Below are 21,653 nucleotides of genomic sequence, written 5' to 3' on the forward strand. Positions count from 1 at the left end.
TGTCCAATCTTGCCTCTGCCTTATCTAGTCTGTTTTCCAGTCTGTCTCTGCTTGTCCAGTCTGTCTCTCTCTTGTCCCATTTGTCTCCATTTGTCCATTTTGTTTCTCCATTGTCCAGACTGTCTCTGCATGGACTCATCACAGGTCTGGAGCAGACAGCTCATGTAGCTGAAGACAGCTCGACATTCTTCATCATTTCATCATTTCGTAACGATGTTCAACAAATGTTAACTTGTCTTCCAGTTAAATACAAAATCTTAAATGCACACACACACAGTAATTGCTGGTCTCCCTTTACAAACAGCCACACAGACACAACTGTGTTGCCAGTTGTTACCAAGACTCCTACCAATTCTGAGACCTGACAAATTTGGCTGAAAATTGTCACTTTGAACCTTCAGAGCAGACAAATGTAGCCAATCCCCTGCTGTTATTGAGGGGTACTGGCAACCCAACCAGCCAGCAGCGCTATTACAGGGAGGTGCTGGCCAGCCAAACACACGCGCTCCAAACTCATCAAAAACTCCTTTAAACTTCTCTCAAAGTTATTAGAAATATGGATAAAGTTTTCTCAATGTTCAGAAACCCTGCTGGACTTCGCAGATCGTAACACTGCATGACGGTATTTCCAGCTACATGAGCTAATAACACACAGCAGTACTAACAGCTAATGAGGGATCAGCTTTGCCACTGATCTTTTACTGCTGTTCCTAGACCAGCTTTTAGATCGCCAGCCCTTCTCAGAGCACGCAGTGAATGCACACGGGCTGATCTGAGACCTGTGACTCGGCTTCACGGATGTGGGCAGTGGTATTTAAGGGTCTCGTTAAACAGCCTCTCTCCCCCACAAACCGCGGTGCTGAGATCAAACTGGGACTAATGCTAACGCTAACACAGCCCCACCCGCGTCTCCCGGTTCAGTTGGTGTGTGTTGGGGGGGGGGGGGGGGGGTCAATGCTGCCTCCATCCTGCAGGGTTTAGTAATATAACGGTAATGAGATTAGCATGTGGCTAACACCAGCGAGTTATCAGGGCGGTATTCACAACTCCTTATCACATGTGTGCAAATCGGTATAGAAGAGAACCTTGATGCAGTGAGCACGCCTGCTATTAGCCTGCGACAGGCCTGGACCGCCCGACACAACCCGAAGAGCCCGTAGTACTAGACGGTCGATAATGAGGGTTCAGCGAAAAGGCGAAGGAGCTACGCTTTGTGATGGCCAGGTTGGAGCTGACGCTAATGAAGTCGCTCTCGGTTTCCCCAAAACCAGACGACATAATTCCAGTTCAATTTCCAAGCTTGATGGTGGCATTCAGTCAGGCAAATTCCTCGGATGAGCTGAGAGAGAAGGGAAGGCCCGCTGGGAGTTTAGCACGGCTGGACGCGGATGGTGGCACGGATGAGGGCTTCTCGATAGGCTGTGGAACCAAACAAGGGAGAGGGAGGGAGGGAGGGAGGGAGGGAGGGGAGGAAGTGAATGAAGAAATGAGGGAGAGTAAGGGAGGATGGGAACGTAGGACAGAGGCTGTGACTGTAAATGAAGGAGTGAGAGAGTAAGGGAGTGAGGGAGGGAGTGAGGAAGTGAGTGAGGGAGGTAGTGAGGAAGTGAAGTAGGGTGACGGACCCAGGGTTGCGGAAGCTGGGAGAGACTGTGGTCTAGAGGCTGGAGAGAGGCAGACCACAGACGGGGCCACGGTCCCGGAGCTGAGCCCACCTCCCCGAGACGCCCGAGTGGAGCAGCGCCCACTGAGGCCTCCCCTCAAAGCTGCCTCATTGGTCCCTGGGTGTGTGGTTCAGCCAATGAGCAGCCTTCAGCGCTAACTGTGGTATTGGTCCATTCAAACAAAGCCGACGGGAGGAAGCAGTGGTGGGTTTACCGTGTGAAACAGTCAGTCTGAAGTGTTGTGTTTAGGGAGGAGGCGCTAACGCTAAAGAAAAAGTCTGAATTAATAACTAAAGCAATTGATTACACTGGGAGCTAGAAGCTTAGTAAAGAGGGGATGAGAGCACGATTCTATCTAGCTTACAGAACCTTATGAGCCACGTACACACACACACACACACGCATACACACACACGTGCGCACACACACGCACACATACACACACACACACACACACGCATACACACACGTGCGCACACACATGCACACATACACACACACACACACACACGTGCGCACACACACGCACACATACACACACACACACACACACACACACGTGCACACCCGTATTTTACCGCTCTGTCCCGGCGTCATCCCGTATTTTTATTTTCCCGTATTTTCAGTTTTCAATTTTTATTTTTTTAAAGCATTCATGTGGTACTGTTACCCAGACCACTGCAGGTGGAACTGTCACCCAGACCACTGCAGGTGAAACTGTCACCCAGACTACTGCAGGTGGTACTGTCACCCAGACTACTGCAGGTGGAACTGTCACCCAGACCACTGCAGGTGGAACTGTCACCCAGACCACTGCAGGTGGAACTGTCACCCAGACCACTGCAGGTGAAACTGTCACCCAGACCACTGCAGGTGGAACTGCCACCCAGACTACTGCAGGTGGAACTGCCACCCAGACCACTGCAGGTGGAACTGTCACCCAGACCACTGCAGGTGGAACTGTCACCCAGACCACTGCAGGTGGAACTGCCACCCAGACTACTGCAGGTGGTACTGTCACCCAGACCACTGCAGGTGGAACTGCCGCCCAGACTACTGCAGGTGGAACTGTCACCCAGACCACTGCAGGTGGAACTGCCGCCCAGACTACTGCAGGTGGAACTGTCACCCAGACTACTGCAGGTGGAACTGTCACCCAGACCACTGCAGGTGGAACTGTCACCCAGACTACTGCAGGTGGAACTGCCACCCAGACTACTGCAGGTGGAACTGCCACCCAGACTACTGCAGGTGGAACTGTCACCCAGACTACTGCAGGTGGTACTGTCACCCAGACTACTGCAGGTGGTACTGTCACCCAGACTACTGCAGGTGGTACTGTCACCCAGACTACTGCAGGTGGAACCGTCACCCAGACTACTGCAGGTGGAACTGCCACCCAGACTACTGCAGGTGGAACTGTCACCCAGACTACTGCAGGTGGAACTGTCACCCAGACCACTGCAGGTGAAACTGTCACCCAGACCACTGCAGGTGGAACTGTCACCCAGACTACTGCAGGTGGAACTGCCACCCAGACCACTGCAGGTGGAACTGCCACCCAGACTACTGCAGGTGGTACTGTCACCCAGACTACTGCAGGTGGTACTGCCACCCAGACCACTGCAGGTGGTACTGCCACCCAGACTACTGCAGGTGAAACTGACACCCAGACTACTGCAGGTGGAACTGTCACCCAGACTACTGCAGGTAGCAGTTCTCGCGAGGCTAGTGACAGAATTCTGTTTGGAGCGACACATGAATGCTTTACAGTTTTTTGCAGTTGCTAAGACACAATTTCTGAAACTGTGTCTCTTTTGTCGAAACTTTTGTCGAGAAGCCAATGCTACACACACAACAGGCAAAACATCTCACACTTTTGGAAAACGCACACACTTCAACCAAAACTCTTGCCACTCTTGCCAAAACCATATTTTTGCATCTAAACGCTACACACAAATATCAGATGATTATCCTCTCTTATATGTGACTACACACTTATGTGATAAATAGAAAACACCACTACCATGTGTTTTTTAAATGTTCAGTGTATAGTCTGTTCCAAAAGTATACCATAGTTCACATATACAGAGGTTTCTATGCACATTCATAAACACCATGAAGTAAAATAGTAACGAGGTTTATTTACTTTTTGCTTGAGCAGTACACGTGGAAACAAAAAGGACCAAAATACTGTACAATAGCAGACAAATTTAGGGTGCATCTCGTCTTGTATTTGGGTCTGGCCACAAGATTTCATCAACATCACAGGTGATGTCCTCTTTGGTAAGACAGCGGGGTCAGGGACGTATCCAGCCCTGACATGCACCCTCATCAATGTCCCCACAAGCTTCCTCCATCACCTGCAGAAGTGGTATGTGATGGTGGGGTTGGCGGTCATAAACTTTCCACCTCCATGCCGAAAAAAACTCCTCAATAGGGTTGAGGAAAGGTGAGTATGGTGGGAGGTGAAGCACATCAAACTGTGGATGTTCGGTGAACCAATGTCGTACTTGTGTAGCACGGTGGAAACTTATGATGTCCCAGATGACAACGTCCCTGGTCTGTTCTTGTCCATCTCCCTGGTGATGTGGAATGAGTTGTTGTGTAGTGTGTTGAGAAAGGTGATGATGTGGGCAGTGTTGTAAGGACCAAAAGTAGCATGATGATGGACAACACCATTGTGGCAAATGGCTGCACACATTGTGATGTTCCCACCACGCTGCAGGGACACTGACTATGGCACGGTGTCCTATGACGTTTCTTCCTCTGCGTCTTGTTTTGTCAAGGTTGCGTTGTCAAGCGTCATCAATATAAAGGAACTTGTGTTCCACTGCTGCAACATCTAGCTCCATTACTCTCTGAAACCAAACATTACAATATTACAGTACTGTATATGACAGAATGAAATGGGCATATACTCAACATTGTGTGGCACAGGACACTGGAGTAAAGTATAAGTAAGAGGATAGCAGAGCGTACTTGCACATATTCATAGTGCAGTTCCTTCACACTGTCAGAGTTGCGTTGAAATGGTTCCCTGTGTAGCTGCTTCATACGCACTTGATGTCTTCTCAGGAGTCGGCCCAGTGCAGTGGTTGTCAGTAATGATGTGCCGATGTAATGATGTGCTGTTGTAGTTGTCGTAAAGGTATACTGTTGTTTGATATGACAACGTTCACGATGGCCTCCATGATCAACCAAAGTGGCCTGGATCTCATCCGTGATGGTTGTTTGTGTTCTTCCTCTTCCTCGTCCTCGTCCTCTTCCTCTACCTCTCTGTGAAGTATTAGCCTCCATTGTTGTGCAAACCAGGATTTGCAACTTGTGGCCTCTTTATAGGGATCAAGTTCTGATAACGATTTGTAAAAATTAGCTAGAAGTGTTGTAACATGTGAGAACTGTGTATGGTATTTTGGTAGGTGAGTGTAGCAGTTGTGTGGCAGTGTTTTCTAAAAGAAACACATGGTTTTCAGTTTTGAATGTTGTGTCTTATGTGAAGAACTGTGTTTAAAGTTTTGCAAAAAGTGTGTTTTAGCATTTCTAAATGAGTGTAAGGCAGAGAATGTGCTTAAGGTTTGGCACACCCGGTCAATAGATAGGCTACATGGGTTAGTTGTTTCAGAAATTGTGCTATAAGGACCACTTTTTGTGTCTTAGCAAATGCAAAAAACTGTAAAAAAAAAAATAAAAATTTAAACTCGCGGGTTTAGTGTCGACAGTGGGAGCAAACCTGGAACAACAAATCAGACATGGATTTAACGAGAGAAGGCAGTCCTGCCTAAAAAGCTAAGCGTACGTGTAAGAACCTTGACGAATGGGACAGGGAATTTACTTTCCTAAAGAGGAGCATGAAGGGGCATAGCTACTCATTCTGTAAGATATGTAGCTGTGATTTTAGTGTCTCTCATGGGGGAAGGAACGATGTCCGTCAGCACGAACAATCTGCCAAGCACGAACGCGGGCTAAAGGCACAGAAATATGCCCAGGAGATGTCCCAATTTGTAGCTAGAAATACCACTAGAATTATTTTTTTTTTATTCATTTGTAGTTCAAAACATATTTGGGGTGTTTTTTCTTCACTTTTTGCCACTCCAAAGATGTTTTCGTTTCTCCTACAGCCTCGATTGCAGCTATATGCAAATAACTGATTATGCAAATTCGGCAATGACATCATATACGAGAAATGTCCCGTATTTTTTAATACAAAACTTGACAGGTATGACACACACACACACCCCCACACACACACACACACACACACACACGTGCACACACACACAGACACACACACCCACACACACACACACACACACACACACACACACACACACACACACACACACACACACACAAAACGCAGGAGCAGTTGTTGCCTTGAGGCAATGCTCCTTATCTGTACTGCAGTTGGTGTATAGAATAGAGCACTGTTATCATCTGTTACCATCAAGGCACAGCCATGAGCAAACACACACACACACACACACACACACACACACACACACACACACACACACACACACAAGACTGCCAGGATCACCACACTTGATCTATAGTGGCTAGCAAGTGAACATTCAAGTAAGAGAGACAGCAAGGTGTGTGTGTGTGTGTGTGTGTGTGTGTGTGTGTGTGTGTGTGTGTGTGTGTGTGTGTGTGTGTGTGTGTGTGTGTGTGTGTGGCCATCACAGTTGTTTGGTGACTTTAATCAGTCCACCTCCCGTCCTCAAAGACATTCATATGATCCCAGACCAGACCAGACCGACCGGCACACATGTAGCACACACATACCCAAAACAGCCATGGAAGTGTAAACTCACCATAGTGAGAACACCCACTTAAAAACACCAATAAACAAATAAATAAATAAAAACAAATCTGTATTTTTCTGATTTCCACAGGACTGTCACAGTGAAAGCTCTGATCTCATCCTCTCCTCTGTTACCCTGGGGCAAACACCCCCACTCTTAGGGTGGTTCGCAGGGGTACGTTAGGGCACCATGGTCCCCAGTTGCCTCCCCCACCACTGGGCCAGATTGAGTTCCTGCCCACATCCTGTCACGGTCTGTCAGACATGGCAGGCGATTGGTTGCGTGGGTAGACAATGATAGGAGTTTTCTGGGTGAATGCAAGACGAAGATCCTTCTGCCCTGCTTGGTATCTCCAAGCCCACCCAAGGTACTAAGCTTTCAGAAGAGTGACCCTCACATGGAGAACTTGTCTCTCATGCCCTCTGACCTGTGTCAGCTATTCTTCTGAGTGTCGGGTGGGGGTCTGAGTGTGGAGTGTGGGGAGTATATATGATTGTGGGTGCGAGTGTGAAGTGCAGGAGTGTTTTCCGCGTGAAGTGTGTGTCTGTGGGTCACTGTTAGTCGGGATGTGTTGTCAGAGTGTTTAGCGTATGTGTGAGTGTGATGTGTAATTTTAGCTCTGTGTAAAGCTCTGATGTGCTATGCAGATTAGAACAGAAGTGACAGGCGTCTCAGTATACCAGAGGCAACAGAGCTGTGTTCTGTGGAGCAGATATCAGGGCCCTACAGGCACTATGAACTAAATTAGAAACACGGAAGCGTAGAGTAGAAACTTCTACCAAGGGCCCCTACCAAGGGCCCCTAGAACCGAAGCACGGGCGTCTTCTCTTCCCCGTCCCTGAATTCATCAAGCACATCTTCCTCATTATCCGATCGTCTTTGGGGCATGTGGAGTTTGCGTGGTCTTTGGGTGCAGCGTTCAAACCTCCTTAGAGCTCATTTTGTGTCTCAGAAAACATGCAGAATCTTCATGTGATTTTAGTACTCGGGGGTTACTCGTGTTTTACGGCCTGTTTGTTCACATCTCCAGATAGTATACAAGCTTTCACTCTGTTGTCATGGTGACAGCTGTTTTTATCCAAATGCACAGCTAGCATATGCTTTGTGTGGTTAACCCGCTCATGAAATGGGGACAGGCTCCCCTCAGTAAAACCTCTGACCTATAACCAATAAATCACCTACTCCCCATCACACATTCACACTCACCCTCACACACTCAGACACACTCTCACCCTCACACACTCTCACACCCTCGCATTCACACACTCAGACACACACTCACCCTCACACACTCACACAGAGTATTTACACATACTCACTCTCATACCCTTTCACTCTCACCCTCACACACTCAGACTCACTCTCACCCTCACACTCTTACATGCTAAGCCTCACCCCCCAAAGTCTCACACTCAGACTGACCCTCATACACTGTCTCACATAATCAGACTCACCCTCCCATACCCAGATACACCTACACATAATCAGACTCACCCTTCTGTACCCAGATACACCTACACATAATCAGACTCACCCTTCTGTACCCAGATACACCTACACTTAATCAGACTCACCCTTCTGTACCCAGATACACCTACACTTAATCAGACTCACCCTTCTGTACCCAGATACACCTACACTTAATCAGACTCACCCTTCTGTACCCAGATACACCTACACATAATCAGACTCACCCTTCTGTACCCAGATACACCTACACATAATCAGACTTACTCTCACATTCTCAGACTGATCCTCACATGATTAGACTCATCTTCAGATACACAACTTCACCCTGAGACTCAGACCTCCACCTTTGATGAGAACATTTAGCAAGACATTAAATGAAGGCACTCACCTGTTAAGACCTGTGCCTCAGACAAGCATCAGTCCTGGATGGAAACTCCCTGTGTGTGTGTGTGTGTGTGTGTGTGTGTGTGTGTGTGTGTGTGTGTGTGTGTGTGTGTGTGTGTGTGTGTGTGTGTGTGTGTGTGTGTGTGTGTGTGTTGGGGGGAGGGAGAGGGGTTAGGACCCAGTGTAAGCTCAGCCTCCTCTGGACAGATCCCAGAAAGCACACACCCCAAGGCAACAGGCACTGTCCTTCAGAGCTTGAAGTGCTCAAACACGTCTTGAACAATGAGAGAGACCCTAGGAGAGAGATAAGAAAGAGAGACAGAGATGGAGAGAGAAAGAGAAACAAATGTCATACTGTTCTAAAAATGATTTCATATCGTTATATTACCCAGCTCAAACGTAAACTCCAACATCACAAGAATAAATTGCATTACATTTTTCCTACATACGCACAAATGTGTATACCACAGTGAATATATTCTTCCCTCATACACTTCTGACAGTGGAACCTGATTGCATATACATGGGTTTCCACACGTTTTTGCATAGATTTCAGTGGCTTGTAGATGCCAAGCCTAGCAAAGAAAAAGGCAGTGGAATATAAATTGATTTACTTTATTCTGCATTTAAACAGATTATACAGTGAAGAAAACACACAAACTATCATTTGCACACCAAACAGTATGATATGAATGTGAGTAGTACAGTGGGTAGATGAAAGACTGGGGAGGGAGGTCTAATGAGCAAGAGAGAGAGGGAGAGAGAGAGAGAGAGAGAGAGAGAGAGAGAGAGCGATACAGAGTTAGCATGATTAAATAAACTATATTGCCAAAAGTATTCGCTCACACATTCAAATGATCAGAATCAGTTGTTCAAATCAGTTCCATGGTCACAGGTGTATAAAATTGAGCACGTAGGCATGCAGAATGTTTTTACAAACATTTGTAAAAAGAATGGGTCGCTCTCAGGAGCTCTGTGAATTCCAGTGTGGAACTGTGATAGGATGCCACCTGTGCAACAAATGCAGTCATGAAATTTCCTCATTCCTAAATATTCCACAGTGAACTGTCAGCTGTACTATAAGAAAATGGAAGTGTTTGGGAATGACAGCAACTCAGCCATGAAGTGGTAGGACACGTAAACTGATGGAGCAGGTCAGTGGATGCTGAAGTCCATAGTGTGAAGAGGTCACCAACTTTCTGCAGAGTCACTACAGACATCCAAACTTCATGTGGCCTTCAGATCAGCTCAAGAACAGTGTGCAGAGAGCTTCATGGAATGGGTTTCTATGGTTGAGCAGCTGCATCCAAGCCATACATCACCAAGTGCAATGCAAAATGTCAGATGCAGTGGTGTAAACCACGCTGCCACTAGACTCTAGAGCAGTGGAGGTGCGTTCTCTGGAGTGACGAATCACACTTCTCCATCTGGCGAGTCTGGGTTTGGCGGTTGCCAGGAGAACGGTACTTGTCTGACTGCATTGTGTCAAGTGTAAAGTTTGGTGGAGGGGGGATTATGGTGTGGGGTTGTTTTTCAGGAGCTGGGCTTGGCCCCTTAGTTCCAGTGAAAGGAACTCTGAATGCTTCAGCATACCAAGACATTTTGGACAATTCCATGTTCCTAACTTTGTAGGAACAGTTTGGAGCTGGCCCCTTCCTCTTCCAACATGACTGTACACCAGTGCACAAAACAAGGTCCATAAAGACATGGATGGCAGAGTCTGGTGTGGATGAACTTGACTGGCCTGCACAGAGTACTGACCTCACAATGCATGACAAAGAAATTAAAAATCGAATTGGACAGAGTGACAGATTGTGACAGAGAGTGACAAGAGTGACAGAGAGACAGAGTGACAGAGACAGTGAGACAGAGACAGTGAGACACAGGGCTACACAGAGTAATTAAGATTCACCATCTCTCTCTCTCTTGCTGTGAAGCTGTTTTGGATGCAGACAGAGAAACTTTACACCCCTACACATGCTTGTCCAGCAAGCACACACACACACACACACACACACACACACACACACACACACACACACACACACACACACACACACACACACATAAACAAACACAAACACACACACACACACACACACACACACACACACAGGCAGGGCACTGCATACTCATTAGCTATAAACTGGAGGTATAGATTGGAGCGAAGGGAAAGGAAGTCAATAAGGCAAGGAAAGGTTGTAATTATAGTTAGAGGCACAGACTAGGGACAGAATGAAAGAAATAGAAGTTCATCAGAGAGAGGCAAAGACAGAGGGAGAGAGAGACTAAAATGTGCTGCAATAATGAATGTGTGTGTGTGTGTGTGTGTGTGTGTGTGTGTGTGTGTGTGTGTGTGTGTGTGTGTGTGTGTGTGTGTGTGTGTGTGTGTGTGTGTGTGTGTGTGTGCGTGCGCGCGCGTGAGTGTCGGTGTGTGGAGTCCAGGAAGGAAGTTTTGAGGTTTGGCTCAAAGACAAACATGGCATTTCAATCCACTGAAGCTGGTTGTTTTGAACCCAAAACAAGACCTACAACAGGAGATGAGAGGGGGAGAGAGAGATGAGCAAGAGGGAGATGGAGACAGAGATGAGACAGAGAGGAGCAAACAGGAGATGGAGAATGGAGAAGAGGGAGAGGGAGACAGAGATGAGACAGAGAGGAGCAAACAGGAGATGGAGAATGGAGAAGAGGGAGAGGGAGACAGAGATGAGACAGAGAGGAGCAAACAGGAGATGGAGAATGGAGAAGAGGGAGAGGGAGACAGAGATGAGACAGAGAGGAGCAAACAGGAGATGGAGAATGGAGAAGAGGGAGATGGAGACAGAGATGAGACAGAGAGGAGCAAACAGGAGATGGAGAATGGAGAAGAGGGAGAGGGAGACAGAGATGAGACAGAGAGGAGCAAACAGGAGATGGAGAACGGAGATGAGGGAGAGAGCGAGAGAGAGGGGGGGGGGGGGGTGGAGATGAGACCCAGGGAGACAGATGACAGAGGAAGATGGAGAAGAGAGAGGGAGACAGATGAGAAAAGGGGAGATATAGATGAGAATGAGGGAGATGGAGATGAGTAAGAGTTTCACTGAGAGACAGTGTGAGAGCTTCAAACAGCAGATGGCCCTGAAGAAGATCCACGCTCCTCTCAAAGAACACAGGAGTGTGTGCAGCATGCAACAGGCTGGTCATCGCCACATATTCACCAGCTGTGTTTGGCTAGCAAGACGCAACACTCATTTAGAAATGCTAAAACACACTTTTTGCAAAACTTTAAACACAGTTCTTCACATAAGACACAACATTCAAAACTGAAAACCATGTGTTTCTTTTAGAAAACACTGCCACACAACTGCTACACTCACCTACCAAAATACCATACACAGTTCTCACACGTTACAACACTTCTACCTAATTTTTAGATAGATAGATAGATCTTTATTGATCCCTTTGGGAGGTTTCAGGGAAATTAAGATTCCAGCAGCATAACAGTAATAGAACAGTGATAGAAATAGAAGATTAAAAAGAGATAGTGATAACAGAGAATAAGCTATTACTAATAATAATAAATACAAACATAGAATAAAAAATAAACAATATTAAAAAACAATAGGATATAAAAACAATAGAATATAAAGAGCCAAAGATGAATTGCGCATGCTTATTGCACTAGATGAATTGCGCATGCTTATTGCACTATTTAAAATGTTATTGCACTGGATTGTATGAGCCTTAAGGTTATTGTGCATAGTCCAGTTAGTGTTGATTGATCAGTCCATTTTCCTGTGGCCCCTCCTCCCCTGCAAAGAGGAGTTGTACAATCCAATGGCATGCAGGACAAAGGAGTTTTTGTACCTGTTGGTCCTGCACTTTGGAAGGAGCAGTCGGTCACTGAACAGACTCCTCTGGTTACTGATGACAGTGTTCAGAGGATGACTGGCATCGTCCATGATGCCCAGCAGTTTGTCCAGGGTCCTCTTCTCTGCCACAGTCACCAGAGTGTCCAGCTTCATTCCGACCACCGAGCCAGCCCGTCTGATGAGTTTGTTCAGCCTGTGTGTGTCCTTCTTGGATATGCTGCTCCCCCAGCACACCACAGTGTAGAACAGGACACTGGCAACCACAGATTGATAAAACATCCACAGTAGTTTCCTGCAGATGCCAAACGATCGCAGCCTCCTCAGGAAGTACAGCCTGCTCTGTCCCTTCCTGTACAGGTGGTCGAAGTTACAGGACCAGTCCAGCTTGTTGTCCAGCCACAGCCTGAGGTACTTGTATGAGTCCACAGACTCCACCTCAACACCCTCTATTAGTACTGGTTGTGACTTTGGTCTGGACTTCCCAAAGTCAATGACCAGCTCCTTGGTCTTTGAGGAGTTGAGCTGCAGGTGGTTGCTGTGGCACCAGGTAGTGAAGTCCCTCACCAGGCTCCTGTACTCCTCCTCTTGGTCATCCCTGATACACCCCACTATAGCTGTGTCATCAGCAAACCTCTGAATATGACACAACTCCGAGTTGTAGCAGAAGTCCGCTGTGTACAGGGTGAAAAGAAGAGGGGCCAGCACCGTGCCCTGTGGAGCTCCAATACTACTGGTCACAGTGTCAGACGTGATGTCCTTCAGCCTGACGTACTGTGGCCTGTCAGTTAAGTAGCTGTAGATCCATGTGACCAGGCAGGGGTCCACTCGCATCCTGTTCAGTTTATCCTGAAGCATAAGGGGCTGAATGGTGTTGAAGGCACTCGAGAAGTCCAAGAAGAGGATCCTCACAGTGCCTTTTCCCTTATCCAGGTGTGAGTGGGCTCGGTGTAAAAGGTAGAGGATGGCATCTTCTACACCAACACCTGCCCGGTATGCAAACTGCAGACAGTCCTGGGCATGTTGCACCTGTGGTCTGAGGAGACTGAGGAAGAGCCTCTCAAAGGTCTTCATGAGGTGTGATGTGAGTGCCACTGGTCGAAAGTCGTTCAGCTCACTGGTCCGGTTCTTTTTGGGCACAGGAACAATGCACGAAGTCTTCCAGAGAGTAGGCACTCTCCCCAGTTGTAGGCTGAGGTTGAAGACCTGTTGGAGTGGTTCACCCAGTTCCGCAGCGCAGGTCCTTAGTAAACGTGGACACACCTTGTCCGGGCCTGCTGCTTTACTGGAGTGGAGTTTCCTCAGTTGTCCCCTCACCTGGTCTGCAGTGATGTGTGGGGGGCTCTGTGATGAGATGGTAGTGGAGGAGGAGGAGGCTGCTGTAGTAAATGGTGAAAGGTGTGTTGAGGGAAGAGAGAGATATGGCTGGAGTGAGGGAGAGAGTGGGGGAGACATGGACTGGTTGAACCGGTTGAAGAAGTTATTCATCTCGTTAGCCTTCTCAACAGTCCCTCCTATGGCTCTGGTCTTTGTGTTGTGACCAGTGATGGTCTTAACACCTTTCCAGACCTCCCTCATGTTATTCTCTTCAAGCTTAAGCTCCACCTTTCTCCTATAGCTGTCCTTAGCTTCCCTCACACAGCGTTTCACCTCCTGCTGTGCTGCTTTCATTGCCCCCCTGTCCCTGCTCCGGAATGCGGCCTTCTTCCTGTTGAGGACAGCTTTGACTTCCCGCGTTACCCATGGCTTGTTATTAGGGTAACACCGTACAGTCTTCATGGGGGAAACCACGTCTACACAGAAGTTGAGATAGTCCGTCAGACAGTGTGTCATCCCCTCTATGTCCTCACAGTGTGGGCTAAGCAGCACATCCCAGTCCATGGTGTCGAAGCAGTCTCTGAGGGCATCTTCCATTCCTGGAGACCACCTCCTGATGGTGTTGGTTGTAACAGGCTGCCTTTGAACCAGGGGTGTGTACTCTGGCTGTAGGTAGACTAGATTGTGGTGATAATACAAATCATTATCAGAACTTGATCCCTATAAAGAGGCCACAAGTTGCAAATCTTGGTTTGCACAACAATGGAGGCTAATACTTCACAGAGAGGTAGAGGAAGAGGATGAGGACGAGGAAGAACACAAACAACCATCACGGATGAGATCCAGGCCACTTTGGTTGATCATGGAGGCCATCGTGAACGTTGTCATATCAAACAACAGTATACCTTTACGACAACTACAACAGCACATCATTACATCGGCACATCATTACTGACAACCACTGCACTGGGCCGACTCCTGAGAAGACATCAAGTGCGTATGAAGCAGCTACACAGGGAACCATTTCAGCACAACTCTGACAGTGTGAAGGAACTGCACTATGAATATGTGCAAGTATGCTCTGCTATCCTCTTACTCATACTTTACTCCAGTGTCCTGTGCCACACAATGTTGAGTATGATATATGCCCATTTCATTCGGTCAAATACAGTACTGTAATACTGTAATGTTTGGTTTCAGAGAGTAATGGAGCTAGATGTTGCAGCAGTGGAACACAAGTTCCTTTATACTGATGAAGCTTCAACCTTGCCAAAACAAGACGCAGAGGAAGAAACGTCATAGGACACCGTGCCATAGTCAGTGTCCCTGCAGCGTGGTGGGAACATCACAATGTGTGCAGCCATTTGCCACAATGGTGTTGTCCATCATCATGCTACTTTTGGTCCTTACAACACTGCTCACATCATCACCTTTCTCAACACACTACACAACATACTCATTCCACATCACCAGGGAGATGGACAAGAACAGACCAGGGACGTTGTCATCTGGGACAACGTAAGTTTCCACCGTGCTACACAAGTACGACATTGGTTGACCGAACATCCACAGTTTGATGTGCTTCACCTCCCACCATACTCACCTTTCCTCAACCCTATTGAGGAGTTTTTTTCGGCATGGAGGTGGAAAGTTTATGAGCGCCAACCCCACCATCACATACCACTTGTGCAGGTGATGGAGGAAGCTTGTGGGGACATTGATGAGGGTGCATGTCCGGGCTGGATACGTCACTCAAGAAGATACTTCCCCCGCTGTCTTACCAAAGAGGACATCACCTGTGATGTTGATGAAATCTTGTGGCCAGACCCAAATACAAGACGAGATGCACCCTAAATTTGTCTGCTATTGTACAGTATTTTTGTCCTTTTTGTTTCCATGTGTACTGCTCAAGCAAAAAGTAAATAAACCATCCCCTTGTTACTATTTTACTTTTTACATGGTGTTTATGAATGTGCATAAAAACCTCTGTATATGTGAACTATGGTATACTTTTGGAACAGACTATACACTGAACATTTAAAAAACACATGGTAGTAGTGTTTTCTATTTATCACACAAGTGTGTAGTAAGAAAAGCTAATCATCTGATATTTGTGTGTAGCGTTTAGATGCAAAAATATGATTTTGGCAAGAGTGGCAAGAGTTTTGGTTGAAGTGTGTGCGTTTTCCAAAAGTGTGAGATGTTTTGCCTGTTGTGTGTGTAGCATTGGCTTCTGTGTGTTAAGTTTCGACAAAAGAGACACAGTTTCAGAAATTGTGTCTTAGCAACTGGAAAAAAACTGTAAGAAACCACCGAGTAAGTATGGGGGGGAGAGAGCGCAGAGTTAAGGAGGGAATTAGAACTGCTACCCTCTCTCCTCATTGGTTCACCCAGCCACTGCTCCATTGGCCAGCCAGCCAGCCATCTCCCCGCCCCCCAAAAGTAATTTTTCCTCCATGCTTTCATTCCAGGCTCTATGACCTGCACTGCAGGAAATCCGTCAGAGTGAATCAGATCCACCAATCACGGCAGTGGAGGAGTGCTATTGAGCAGCTCCCTACGGGGTCCCGCCTTTATTGCTCTCTAATACCATAGGTCAGCTTTGACTTTGCCACATGCCTCTCTGGCTACATTACATACTGTCTAGCACTCCATAACGCTCTCACTCACGTCCACAAATACACACATGCAACAGGACCTCACAGAGTAACTCGGGAATTTAACAGATAGCAGAAAAAAAAACCATGGAGTCACAATTCCATTTTACAAGATGAAATTTGCCATTAATTTCAATTAGAGAAAAAAAAACATAACACCACCTCTGTCTGTAAGGATTAAAAACTAGTCATGTGTAACACAATGAGATGAACAGGGATCCTCGTGCAAAAGCACAATTCCTTTTATTTGACGGATCAATATAATAACAAAATAAGAGTTGGCAATCGGTATGCAAGAGTTAGCTCGCATATCCAATTCGGAGTAGTCAACCCAGTCCGTGGTCGTAACGAGATGGCAGAGTCTGAACGGTACCAGAGGGCAGGAGAAGAGGTCGAGGGAGATCAAGCAGAGGTCGAGACACAGGAGAATCAACAGGATAGTGAAACGCTCGGTACGCAACATAGTTGGCAATACTTTGCAACCAGGAAGTGAAACGGGGTATATAAGTATAGCTGGAAAGGGGGCGTGGTAAGGTGTGACAGGTGTATCTAGTTAGGCTATCCGGTATCATTCCTGACATCATGGTTTTAGCTCATAAACATACACTATATTGCCAAAGGTATTTGCTCACCTTCCTTGACTCACATTTGAGCTTAAGTGACATCCCATTCCTAATCCATAGGGTTCAATATAAGTTTGTCCACCCTTTGCAGCTAGAACAGCTTCAACTCTTCTGGGAAGGCTGTTCACAAGGTTTAGGAGTGTGTTTATGGGTATTTTTGACCATTCTTCCAGAAGACAAGTACCGTTCTGATTCAGATCATGATGGGTGAGTGAACACTTTTGGCAATAAAGTTTATTTAATCACGCTAACTAGGGGATCTGTGTTGTTCTCAGTGAGTCAGGATTAGACATTTAATGCCCGGTAGCTGGGGCACGACCGGGCAAAAAAACAAAAATACAATTAATCAGCTACAGTGCTAATTCTGTTTTGGACACAGTGGGAGCCCCAACATTCATTTCCTCGGAGAGAGACACATCGTCGTAATCATCATAATCATTGTTGCCATCATCACCACCACCACTCTGGTCAAATGATGAAAGTCCATGTTGAAAACATCTCATTTCAAAACACCATTAGGGCTCAGTCAAATAACCCACTGACTCACACACACACACACACGCACTACAGTGTCATTCCATAACGGCCCGCCAAAACACGCCACCGTCGTTTCATTACCCCTTGTAAGCAGGGCCCACTCAACTGCATTCCTTCCCTCAGACTCTGCTATACCCGTGCAGACCCATGTCTACTACCACTATTCTGCGTGGCGGGTATCTCAGCAGTGTGTATAGTGAAGACGTCAGCACTTCCAGGCACATTTGTGTTCCCTTCACTCCTTTTGTTCAGCCCAGACCTGAGCTGCTCGCCAATGGAGGGCGATAACATTGTAAAAGGGCACGTCTGTGCTCCAATTCTGAAGCGCCCTCCGCACTACCACTATATGGACCATGCAGCATTATAAAAACCTCCAGGACAAGGCACGTGGTACAGATGCGGAAGAGAGCACGCCTGCAGGGTAGAGAGCACACTGCAGCAGAGAGAGTGAGAGTGTGCATGCAGGGTAGAGTGCAGTATTCAAGAATGAGAGGGTGCATGAGCAGGGTGCAGTGTGCAGTACGCCATGGAGAGAGAGAGAGAGAAAGACAGAGGGAGGACAAGCAAAGTGTGCACTTTAAGAGAAGTATAGCAAGATACTTTATACTGCAAAAGCATGCCTTGAAATTCTAGTGTTTCATGATATTACTGGTCAGATCTGATTCAGGTCTGATCCATTTTTAGGATCCGAGTTAGTGATCCAATTACTTTAGGTAATATTCTTTGGAAACTGATTTGATACATACACTTTGGGCATGCACATCCCCAACACATTGCAGTAATCACCATTGTAAATGCTCCATATATAGAACACCACCCACACTACAACTACATATGCCTACCAGGCTGCATCTGTGGGCCTCAATGCACAATTCAGAACCTTCTGTCCCCAATTCACACATACAGAGTGTGTGTGTGTGTGTGTGTGTGTGTGTGTGTGGGGGGGGGGGGGGTGTGTGTGTGGGGGGGGGGTACGTGTGCCAGCATACTGTACCCAATACTGTATTTTATTTCCCCTATCCTAGAGAATAAGTGAAAATATGCTCAACGTAGCCAAAGAGTGGTGTGAGATGAGTGACTTGTACAAAGTTCAGAATAGAGAGAAAGCTGTTGTGGTAACTGACACAACTGTAAAGCTGTCTCTAAACATCACGGGTAGAGTGTTACAAAAGTAAATAAAACTGGATCAGATCCAGTGACCCACCCCAACACAAGCAAATTTTCTAAAACTGGATCCAGTGAGCCACCTCAGCACAGGTAAACACAGGTTCTTTCACTAGATCCAGATCACAAATGTGAGTCCTGTAATATTAGATGCAGTGACTCACCACAGCAGAGGCAAACACTCTACCACTAGATCCAGTGACCCATCAAAATACAACACGTCACACATCACATCACAACAAACCAACCCTGAATCCAGTCACCACACACCACGTGCACACATACTGATCAACAGGCATGTGGACAATCAAAATGTGACAACTGATTTCAGCTTTGCAGAAATTCATCCCCTTCTCTCCCACACACACACACACACACACACACACACACACACACACACACACACACACACACACACACACACACACATCTTTCACACACACCATACACACCCCATACACACACACACCTTTCCAGCATCAGTCCATCCATCCTTGTCAGTAGGCTGCGATCATCTCTCCATGTCTCTGTCAGATAGTCAGATAGTCCGTTCCTCCCCATATGTCAGTTGAATGGCATATGGTATCACAGCGCAATCACTATCAAGTTATTTTCAGAATAACAATGTGAGTATTAATCAGATTTAGATCATAATCCATCTCACTATTTGCACACGTAGCTGAGAAGAGTGCTCATTTGCATAAAGAAAGCAGAGTCTATTGTTCTGTGCTTCAGCATCTAAGCTATTAGCATGCCGATTTGCATAGAAATTTGCATGGTTATGTGTGGAGGCTGATTTCACTGTGTTCTGCTGACCTTGACTTCATGGTGTTTCTACCCTGAGCTGTGACTCCCTCCTGGCTGACAATTAGAGATTAATCAGCTGACCTTCTATCATTAGGGGCCTGTAGGTTCCCCCATAACCAGAACCACTGCCAACATCAGCACAATCCCCCGAGCACCACTTCCACTAGCAGTGTGATCGATGTTCACCAAGAGAAACGTGATTCCATACCACAGAGCCCCATCATGCAGCCCGCACTCAGATCACCTCCGACACAAGGCCCACTGTGGCTCAAACCTCTTACTAAAGGATGCGCGGGCTTTTGCATCCCAAAAAAGGGGTTTACTGCAGGCTACAGAGAGAGTTTCAACGCTAGTCGATGCTAGTCACGCTAGTTAATGCTAGTTTTGACATCCCTTGCAAGCTAGTCAACGCTTTCTCGCCATAGAAGCAATGTACTGTCATCACAATGAATGAAATTGGCATTCATGCGGCACAGCGATATCCCAAGCGAGTGTGTCATACACATGGGAAACGTGCGACTGAGCGGCACATGTTGACGGCCTCTCTCTTGCCGAGGCGCATCTCCACCTCTCATTACCGCAGTGTTTAATTTCGTCAGGCAGCCTCCACCGCAGCAAGACGACTATTCACAAAGCTCTCGGTGATAAACAAGGCTGAATCAGTGTCAGGAGCACTCTAAACATCTCGGAGAGAAAGAGACAAACGCAAAGGGGAAGAGAGAGAGAAAGAGTGAGACACAGTCGGAGCTCTTCTGAGCAGCCGTAATTCTGAGTGGGGTGTAAAAGCCCCTGTGGGGCAGAGTGTACTCTTTCATGTAGTTTTGCACTCTTCTTCAGCCTTGACTGGGAATTCCACACCAACCAGCAACAGGTTCAGGAGGAACCTCACAAAAGAACCTGGAGAACTCAAGTTCCAGCTGAGACTGGAAATCCTAATCTAGATACAGTATATATAAATGAGGCTACACATACCACATGAACCTACCTACATGAACCTACCCACATGAACCTACCCACATGAACCTACCTACATGAACCTATCTACATGAACCTACCTACATGAACATACCCACATGAACCTACCTACATGAACCTACCTATATGAACCTACCCACATGAACCTACCTACATGAACCTATCTACATGAACCTACCTACATGAACATACCCACATGAACCTATCTACATGAACCTACCCACATGAACCTACCTATATGAACCTACCCACATGAACCTACCTATATGAACCTACCCACATGAACCTACCCACATGAACCTACCTATATGAACCTACCCACATGAACCTACCCACATGAACCTACCTACATGAACCTACCCACATGAACCTACCCACATGAACCTACCCACATGAACCTACCCACTTGAACCTACCTACATGAACCTACCCACATGAACCTACCCATATGAACCTACCTACATGAACCTACCTACATGAACCTACCTACATGAACATACCCACATGAACCTACCTACATGAACCTACCTACATGAACCTACCCACATGAACCTACCCACATGAACCTACCTACATGAACCTATTTACATGAACCCACCCACATGAACCTACCCACATGAACCTACCTACATGAACCTACCCACATGAACCTACCTACATGAACCTACTTACATGAACCCACCCACATGAACCTACCCACATGAACCTACCCACATGACCCTACCTACATGAACCTACCTACATGAACCTACCCACATGAACCTACCTATATGAACCTACCCACATGAACCTACCCACATGAACCTACCTATATGAACCTACCCACATGAACCTACCCACATGAACCTACCTACATGAACCTACCTACATGAACCTACCCACATGAACCTACCCACATGAACCTACCTATATGAACCTACCCACATGAACCTACCCACATGAACCTACCTATATGAACCTACCCACATGAACCTACCCACATGAACCTACCTACATGAACCTACCTACATGAACCTACCCACATGAACCTACCCACATGAACCTACCTACATGAACCTACCCACATGAACCTACCCACATGAACCTACCTATATGAACCTACCCACATGAACCTACCCACATGAACCTACCTACATGAACCTACCTATATGAACCTACCCACATGAACCTACCCACATGAACCTACCCACATGAACCTACCTACATGAACCTACCTACATGAACCTACCCACATGAACCTACCTACATGAACCTACCCACATGAACCTACCCACATGAACCTACCTACATGAACCTACCCACATGAACCTACCCACATGAACCTACCTATGTGAACCTACCCACATGAACTTACCCACATGAACCTACCTACATGAACCTACCCACATGAACCTACCTA

General features: G+C 46.8%; 1 protein-coding gene across 1 annotated transcript in view; it reads right to left on the bottom strand.

The window, feature by feature from the left end:
* Positions 1 to 21,653, bottom strand: part of elfn2a (extracellular leucine-rich repeat and fibronectin type III domain containing 2a) — a 93,950-nt gene that overhangs the window by 54,683 nt on the left and 17,614 nt on the right. The window contains exon 2 of the mRNA XM_077020844.1: positions 8,331 to 8,620. The gene's annotated coding sequence lies outside the window, so the exon portion shown is untranslated. The remainder of the gene's footprint in view (positions 1 to 8,330; positions 8,621 to 21,653) is intronic.

The sequence above is a fragment of the Brachyhypopomus gauderio genome, chromosome 1 (assembly GCF_052324685.1).
Source record: "Brachyhypopomus gauderio isolate BG-103 chromosome 1, BGAUD_0.2, whole genome shotgun sequence".
NCBI classification, from domain to species: Eukaryota; Metazoa; Chordata; class Actinopteri; order Gymnotiformes; family Hypopomidae; genus Brachyhypopomus; species Brachyhypopomus gauderio.